General features: G+C 46.9%; 1 long non-coding RNA gene across 1 annotated transcript; it reads right to left on the bottom strand.

Moving 5' to 3' along the window:
- Window positions 1-3,578: 3,578 nt before the first annotated feature.
- LOC131499399 (uncharacterized) lies at window positions 3,579-6,822 on the bottom strand. The gene is made up of 2 exons (XR_009255854.1): window positions 4,677-6,822; window positions 3,579-4,280 (listed from the first exon to the last, which is right to left on the bottom strand). It is a non-coding gene; the product is annotated as an uncharacterized LOC131499399 (long non-coding RNA).
- Between the last annotated feature and the right edge of the window lie 1,430 nt (window positions 6,823-8,252).

Genomic DNA, 8,252 nt, shown 5'->3' with positions numbered 1-8,252 from the left:
TCGAGCCCCACATCAGGATCAGTGCTGACAGCCTGCTTGGGATTCTCTCTCTCTCTCTCTCTCTCTCTGTCTCTCTCTCTCTCATTCCCTCTCTATCTTTCCCTCTCTTTCTCCCTCTTTCTCTCCCCCTCTCATGTGCATGGGTTCTCTCTCTCTCTCTCAAATAAATGTTTTAAAATAATAATAATAAAATATACAAATTTAACTTTCATATTGAGGAGTATTTTATTGGTCATGGAATTCTAGATTGACTTTTCAATGCTTTAAAGATGTTATTTCATTTTCTTCTTGCTTTCATGGTTTGTTGAAAAGTTAGCTATAAATCCTATATAGCTCCAGTGGAGGTCATTTGTCATTTTATTTGGCTACTTGTTTAAAAAAAATTTTTTTTAATTTATTTTGGGAGAGAGAATGAGGGAGAGGCAAGCAGGTTCCTTGATGTCAGCACCAAGCCCAACATGGGACTCAATCCCATGAACTATAAGATTATGACCTGAGCTGAAATTGAGAGTTGGATGCTTAACTGACTGAGCCACCCAGGTACCCCTTTACTTGGCTACTTTTAAGACTATCTCTTACTCTTTGGTTTCTGGTGGTTACACTATAATGTGTGTAGGTATGACTCTTTTTGTATTTACTCTGCTTATGTTTCTACAAGGCTTCTTGAATCAGTGGATTTACTTCTCTCAGCAATTTTGGAAAATTCCTGGCCATTATCTATTCATATATTGCTTCTGTTTTATTATTTCTCTCCTTGCCCTCTTCTAGAACTTCAATTACAATTATGCTAAACATTTTCACTATGTCCAAAATACAACACACTCTTTCCATATTTTCCATTCTTTTTTGTGCTTCAATCCAGATATTTTCTTCTGATATAGCTTCCAATTCACTAATCCTCTCTTCATTTGTGTCTGATCTGGTTTTGAATTCATCTAATATGTCCTTAATTTTAATTATTTTTTTCAGCTATAAATTTCCCATTGATTTTTAAAATAAGTTTCTGTTCTTTTGTGGAATTTTCCATTTTTGCTTTTTATCTCCTTGAATATATCAATCAGAAGTTATCCTGAAGTCTATTTGCTAACTCTAATATCTGGATCTCCTATGGGTCAGTTTTTATTATCTATTTCTTCTCTTGGTTTTGGATCATTTGGTCTTGTCTCCTAGTATGCCTAGTAAATTCTGATCAAATGCTACATGTTGTATATGAAAATTATAGAACCAATGTGATGCTGTGAATAATGCTATCTTTCTTCAGAGATTTTCTTTTCTTTTTGTAAAGCAGTTAGTATGGACACAGACTATCTTAATCTGATTTGAGTCAAAGTTGTATCTTTGTGGGGCACCTGGGTGGCTTAGTCAGTTAAGAATCCAACTCTTGATTTCAGCACAGGTCATGATCTCACAGTCATGGAATGGGATCCTGCATCAAGCTCCATGCTAAGCATGGAGTCTGCTTGGGATTCTCTCTCTCTGCCCCCGTCTCATGCACATGCACTCTCTCTCTCTCTCTAAAAATAAATAAATAAACATTTTTTAAAATGTTTTTTTATTTTTTTTTTATTTTTTTATTTTTTCAACGTTTTTTATTTATTTTTGGGACAGAGAGAGACAGAGCATGAATGGGGGAGGGGCAGAGAGAGAGGGAGACACAGAATCGGAAACAGGCTCCAGGCTCCGAGCCATCAGCCCAGAGCCTGACGCGGGGCTCGAACTCACGGACCGCGAGATCGTGACCTGGCTGAAGTCGGACGCTTAACCGACTGCGCCACCCAGGCGCCCCTAAAATGTTTTTTAAAAAAATTTAAGGGGTGCCTGGGTGGTTCAGTCAGTTAAGTGTCTGACTCTTGGTTTTAGTTCAGGTCATGATCTCATCTTTTGTGGGTTTGAACCTTGCATCGGGCTCCACAATGATAGTGCAGGGCCTACCCAGGATTCTCTCTCCCTCTCTCTGTGCCCCTCCCTTGCTCTCTCCCTCTCTCTCCCTCTCTCTCTCTCAAAATAAATAAATAAACTCAAAAAAAAATTTTTAAGTATGTGTCTTTGTGAGAATTGGTCCTTTTTCATATGCCCTTACTACTGGTATAATCTTCAGAGGTCCTAACCAAAAGCCTAGGATATTATCAGGCACTCTCTGAGATTGTCAAAGGTTTGCTCATCTTCTTCTTCGCCTTAAGTCACTGCTCTTAGAAATAAATGCCTTGGAGGGAATAATAGTGTTGTTAGGGACTAAATGTTTGTGCCTCCCATCCCCCAATTCACATGTTGAAGCCCTAACTTCCAATATGATAAGGAAGTGAAACCTTTGGAAGGTAATTAGGTTTAGATGAAATCATGAAGGTGGAGCTTGCATGATGGGATTAGTGCTCTTGTAAGAAAAATAAGAAGCACCAGAGCTTCCCTCTCTCTTCTATGTAAAGCCTGTTAGCCAGGAAAAGAGCCCTCATCAAATCTTCCACTACCTTGATCTTTGACTTCCAGCCCTCATTACTATGGGAAATAAATGTCTGTTGTCTTAGCCACCCAATCTACGGTATTTGTGTATAGCAGCCCAAACTGACTGAGGCAAGTGTCAAATGTCAGGCTCACTTTTCTATGCTTCCTTTCTCTCCAGGATCTTGCCCTCTGAAGTGCTTACTGCAAAAGTAGATCTCTGATGTTTTAGGACAGAACTTTAAATTAGCTGCTCTAGTTGTTTGAGGTAGGAGGCTTGGTTTGCACCAGGCTGGTGTTCCAGAGCCAGAAGCCAAAGTCTCCACTATTCCTTTCCCATAATTCCCCAGCTATAATCACGGCTAGCACAAAAATTAAGGTTTAGGGTATTGGCTTTGGAGTAATAAATTCCATCTGGGTGAGTATAAAAAAAAGTACAAATTAGCTCAACTGATTGGAAAAGGTAGAAAATTATAGTTTTCTATTAAAGTAAATTATTCTAATTAAATTGGCATATGAGGCTTTTGAGCTTTTGAGCAGTCCCTCGAAACACGCAATATATCACAGCTAACTTCCCAGTATTTTTTCCTACAGAGAAGTGTACCTTTGGTTTATAGCAGCAAAAATTAGAGAAGCTCCTAACATTCCCAGCCTTCCACGAGGCTTTGAATCACACTGAAAGATGCTTGTTAGGTCCGTAGGAAGACAATGTGTTTGACTGCATCTGAACCCAGGAAAACTCTTTCAACAAACATATAGCAACCAAATTTAAAGATTCTTATCTTCTCCAAAAGTTTCAGAAATTGTTCTTTTAAAGTGTAAATGTCCATTAAAACCAAGATTATAAAAAGAATAAATAGAAAAAAACCAAACATAATTTTCCATAATAGAGATGTGATACAGTCAACTACTTGTCTGTTGACCACGGCCATTTCAAGCCTTGCCCTAGCAGACGGTTCATGTCACATGGGCAAAAAGGCCATCAAAGCACAAAGTTCAACCTGTTATGGCAGAGTATCAAGATGAACTAGTTAACCAGAAGGCCAGGCTGCATGCTGTATCTTGAACTCCATGTTTTACAGGGACAGAGGGACGATAATAGCAGTTGGGAAAGCTCAGAGTAGCGATGGCAGGCACTCACATTTTGATAAGCAAATGATCTTTATTACCAACGCTGGGCATAACTGCCAGCAAATGTAAAGCTAAGGTTACTTAAGCGAAATGCCTTGGGAACTAGATGGATGGAAATAAATCTGCAAGCCTGAGAGACCACTCCCTAAGAAGGTTATGGACTGGCTAATGTGATAATGGTTTGGTCTCCAAACACAACTGAGAGATTCAAGGCCACCAGCTCAAGTTGGATTGCTTTGGCTAACAAAATAAAGGATGATGGCAGGAAGTCCATGGGGTCTCTCAACTCCCTGGAGGGACACACGGCGGGGGGGGGGGGGGGGGGATGGTTATAGGCAGGTTATAATCACAGAATCTATTAGGAATAAGTAGATCCTTGTAGATCCAGTCTTACCATCTTATCTTACAGAAGATGAACTGACACCACCCAGGGAACTCCTTCCCATCTGTCAGGACTCATATCAAACACCAATTCTTTTGCAAAGGCTTCCCCACCTCCATTTGGAGGCATCCTTCCTTATCATTTTCTAACCTAGCGTGTGAGCTCCACAGTTTCAGAAGCTCAAGCAGACAGAAAGCCCTCCATGTTTCCTAAATGGATAAGTGAGAACCAGTGTATGCAAAGTCACAGAGCAAGCCATGGGCCAGTTGTCCTGTGCTCCAGGCCAGACAGTTCAGTCAGGTTTCAATGCCAGTTCTCAAGTTTGAATACACTGTGCAAAAAGTAAAAGATTAAACGATTCAAACATAAGAAAAAATAGACATGATAATATAATAAACCATCATATGCCCATGACTGATGACAAGTCTTGTTTCGAACTATACCCACTTTCCTTACCACTACATAAAATGACTTAGGAATAAATCTGAGATATCATATCATTTCATCTGTAAATATTTTAGCAGGTATTTCCAAAATACATGAAAACTATCTTAAAATAGTTTTAAAATACCTCAAAATGTAACCATAGTATCACGCTGAAATAATGTAATAACTTTTTAAATATCAAATATCCCATCAGTGTTCAAATTTACAAGTGTTCTTTGAATGTCACTTGTTTTTCTTTTTGCCATTTGTTTTACAATCTAAATGTGATTATTTTCCTTACAATTAATTATTGAAGAAGTTGGTCACTTGTCCCATAGCGTCACATGATCTGGATACCTGTGATTCTGTTCCCATAGTATTGTTTACCAGGATCCCCGTACTTGGTGTTTCACGTAAGCTGGTCGTTGATCTACTTGAGGATGGATCAGCTGCGGGTTTGATTTGTGTGTGGGGACAGGAGCGTGTGGAACGTCAATACTACACAATCGGTGCTGAGTTTTTCCATTAGAAGGCACGTCATGTCAAGTTCTCTCTCCTTCTCTCTCTCTCTCTAATTTTTGGGAGAGAGAGCACAAGCAGGGGAGAGGGGCAGAGGGAGAGAGGGAGAGAATCCTAAGCAGGCTCCACCCTCAGCACAGAGCCCGGCGAGACCGTGGGATCATGACCTGAGCCAAAATCAAGAGTCAGATGCTCCATCGACTGAGCCACCCAGGCACCTCCCGGGTTCTCTCCTCAAGTCGTCAGTAGCCAGGACTTATCCTGCCTAGATCTGTTCATTCGGTAGGGATGCAAAACAGCAAATGTTCTATCTGCCATTCTTTGTCTTCCCTTAGGAGCCGGAAACGCTTTTAAAAAGAGAAAATTCCCCTCATCTGCCACCCAAGATCAGTTTTAAAACTGTTTCACCAAGACCACGCTTTCTCTCAAGTTAAAATCCTAAGTAGGGGCGTGAACAATTTTAAGCAAACCTTCATTTATTCTTTACTTTCTAGCCAAGAATTAACTGGAAGACGGGAGGCCTGACAGCTGCAGAAAAGACATGCTTGCTTCTTCCCTCACCACTCGGCTGAAGACCTGCCTGCCCTGAGATTTTCTTTAGAAGCATTTGCTCCAGGGCTTGCGCTAAAGGTCTACCCTTTCTCTTTGAAAATGTTTTCTCCTATAATTAAAGGAGTTTCTAATTTGGGGAACAGATACAAATTCATCAAAATTATATATGTTTTAAAAAGTCAGAATCCTGAAGCTGCCACGATCCGGCTCCATGGAAATCCTGAATTGAGGAAGGAGGCTAATCGGGACAGAATGTAAGACAATAGTTTATATAATCTTTCATTCCCAGAACTGGGAATATCCCAAGGAAATGCCAAGTAAAAAAGTAAAATCGGGGATTGATTTTGCATCTTGAGAAACTGACCAAGTTTCTCCATCAAATGCTCATTGCAAGTCTGACTCAAGGTTGAACAGATAAAAGAATCCTCCAGGGCACCCCCACTCCTGGGTCTTCGCATGCTGTTATTTTGAAAAACCAGATCCTGGCAATCAGAGACCTCACTAGTTCCACCGCTGAGGAAATGAAGGATGTTTCGCCTCCAATTCCTGGCTCCTGTTAACATGCCCTGGGGTCCATGCTGGCGCCAGGCCGGGATGGAGAGTGGTCCCTGTCTTGCTGTCTGCAGAGGTTAAACGGAATCTCTGCTCTTCGGTTAAGGAAAGAAAGGCATCATTCTCATTAATTTCGTGAGGCCGGGACCCTGGCTGAGATGTGGCTCTGTCCATCCCGTGGAGCTGTCCCGGCAACGGGCACGCAGCCCCTCCTGGGTCACCTGGCCCCTCTTGTCTAGCCCAGACACCCCAGGACTCAGGCCCGGGGGAAGATCCCGGCCTCTGTCCGGTAGCTCTTCCTAGGCTTTCCATAGGCTCCCTTATGGTTTGCTAACTCATACAGCGGCCTTGGTACAATCTGTTTGTGCCTCAGTCTCCCCAGGTAAAGTAATAAGGTTGGACCGGAGCTTTGATTTGCAGACTCACTGAGGAAGCGTTTCCAAAACGCTCTGTTAGGGTGCTCCTGGGGCCACACGGGATCCGACGTCAGACCGGGGGCTGAAAAGGCCCCGGGAGCTCGCCGCCCCGCCTGGGACCCAGGAACCGGGTTCTCCCGCCTCTCCCTCTGGCGGCTCCACCTTTCGGCCTGGTCTCGCCGTGGGCCCGGGCGGGGTCGCGCACCGCTCGGGGCGGGTTCCGGGAGGCTGGGCGCGGCGGCCCGGGCTGGGTAGCCCCACCGGAAAGACTCGTTCCAGCCGGAGCGGGCGGAGGCCGGGCGGAAGCAGACTTGTCGTTCCCCCGCGGGGCCCTCCCGGTCCCCGCCCCCCCCCGCGCAGGCCCGCCGGGGTCGGGGACACGGCGGCTTGCAGCGGTGGCGCGCAGGTCACCCCCTCCCACGCCGGCCCCGCCCCCAGGCCGCCCCCCATCCCCCAGGCCACACCTGGGCTCCGCCTCGGGTGCGGGGGCGGGGACTCCGGGAGCGTTGGAGGGGGAGGGGATAGAGGCCGGCCCGGGCCGGCGGGGCCCGACCGGAGCAGGGGACCCGTTGCCAAGAAACGGGACCCCCGCCTCGGGGTCCGACAGCAGCCTGGCGCAGCTGCCTCTTCTCCCCACGCCGTCCCCGTCCCCTTATCGTGCAGAAAGGCTTCTGGACCTGTGACGCTCGCTCAGGCGACCCCAGGCGGAGACAAGAAAGAACCCTGGACGGCGGCTCCGTGGCTGAAAGCCCCATGGGCAAGCCGGACGGCCACCCCCAGCCCCGCCGCGCCTCTGGGCCCCGGGGTGGGGCCGGAGATCCGGCCGCGGCCCTGCCCCCGCCGGCTGGACGGCCTCCCCCCACCCCACCCCCTTCCTCTGGTGGCCGTCGCCTGCAAACGCGGCGCGCTCGTGGGGAGCTGTGAGGCGGCGGGACCAGGTCCTTGACCGAAGGGCCGGCCAGCTCGGGTGGGGGCCGCGCACGGGCGGGTCTGGGGCTTGCACGAGCGGTCGGTCAGTCGGCACGCGCAGGGTCCCAGCGTTGCCCCAGTGGGTGTCAGGGCACCGGGGAGGCCAGCCCCTGCCCGGACTGCAGCCCCGCTGACCGCGTGGACGAGGCACTGTCCCCTCTCCGCAGAATAAGAGCCCTTTCCTGCGGGGGAGGATGGGCACGCCCCAGGTCTCTGCCCACGGCCTCCCTGGGGCCACCACGACAGAGGATGGGACATCCAGGCGTCCCACAGGCCCTCCGTGAAGAGGGAAACCTGGATGGCAAACAGCCCTTTCCTCGACCACGCGCAGATGGTTCAAATCTCTGCTCACCTGCTCAAAAGCTCTTCGGGATTGTGCCTGGAGAGGAACACTGATGGGGAAGTATTATTGTCTGTATAAGTCCCACAGAAACCACGGGTGTCTTTACTGCCAGGCTAGGTTGAGTCGGAAACCAGACTGGGGACCAGTTTAAGAGAAACAAACGCAATCCCAAAGCAGGTGGGGGCCAGTCTGTCCCGGCCGGAATCCTATGTGACACTGGTCAACTTATTTAAAATCTCTGAGCCACACAGTGTTCTCACTCATAAAAAGAATCTGTCCTACCTTCAGAGTACCGTCAGAACAAGCGGGACAATAAACACAACTCATTGCCACCTTTGGAGCCCCATACACAGGCGAGTTTTCTCAGCACCTGGAGAAGAATGTACAACCGCCAAGATTTGTGGGAGGGAGACAATCCCATTCCTGCAGGAAGAAAACTGAAATAAGTACACTATTTTCCCTTCTATACAACCCAATACTGGAGAAATGTAAAAATCAAGGAGTTGTTAGAGGCCATTTGCTGGGT

Source organism: Neofelis nebulosa, chromosome 17 (genome assembly GCF_028018385.1).
Source record: "Neofelis nebulosa isolate mNeoNeb1 chromosome 17, mNeoNeb1.pri, whole genome shotgun sequence".
In the NCBI taxonomy this organism is placed as follows: Eukaryota; Metazoa; Chordata; class Mammalia; order Carnivora; family Felidae; genus Neofelis; species Neofelis nebulosa.
Note: the sequence above shows the minus strand (reverse complement) of the source record. Positions and strands in the feature narration are given on the sequence as shown.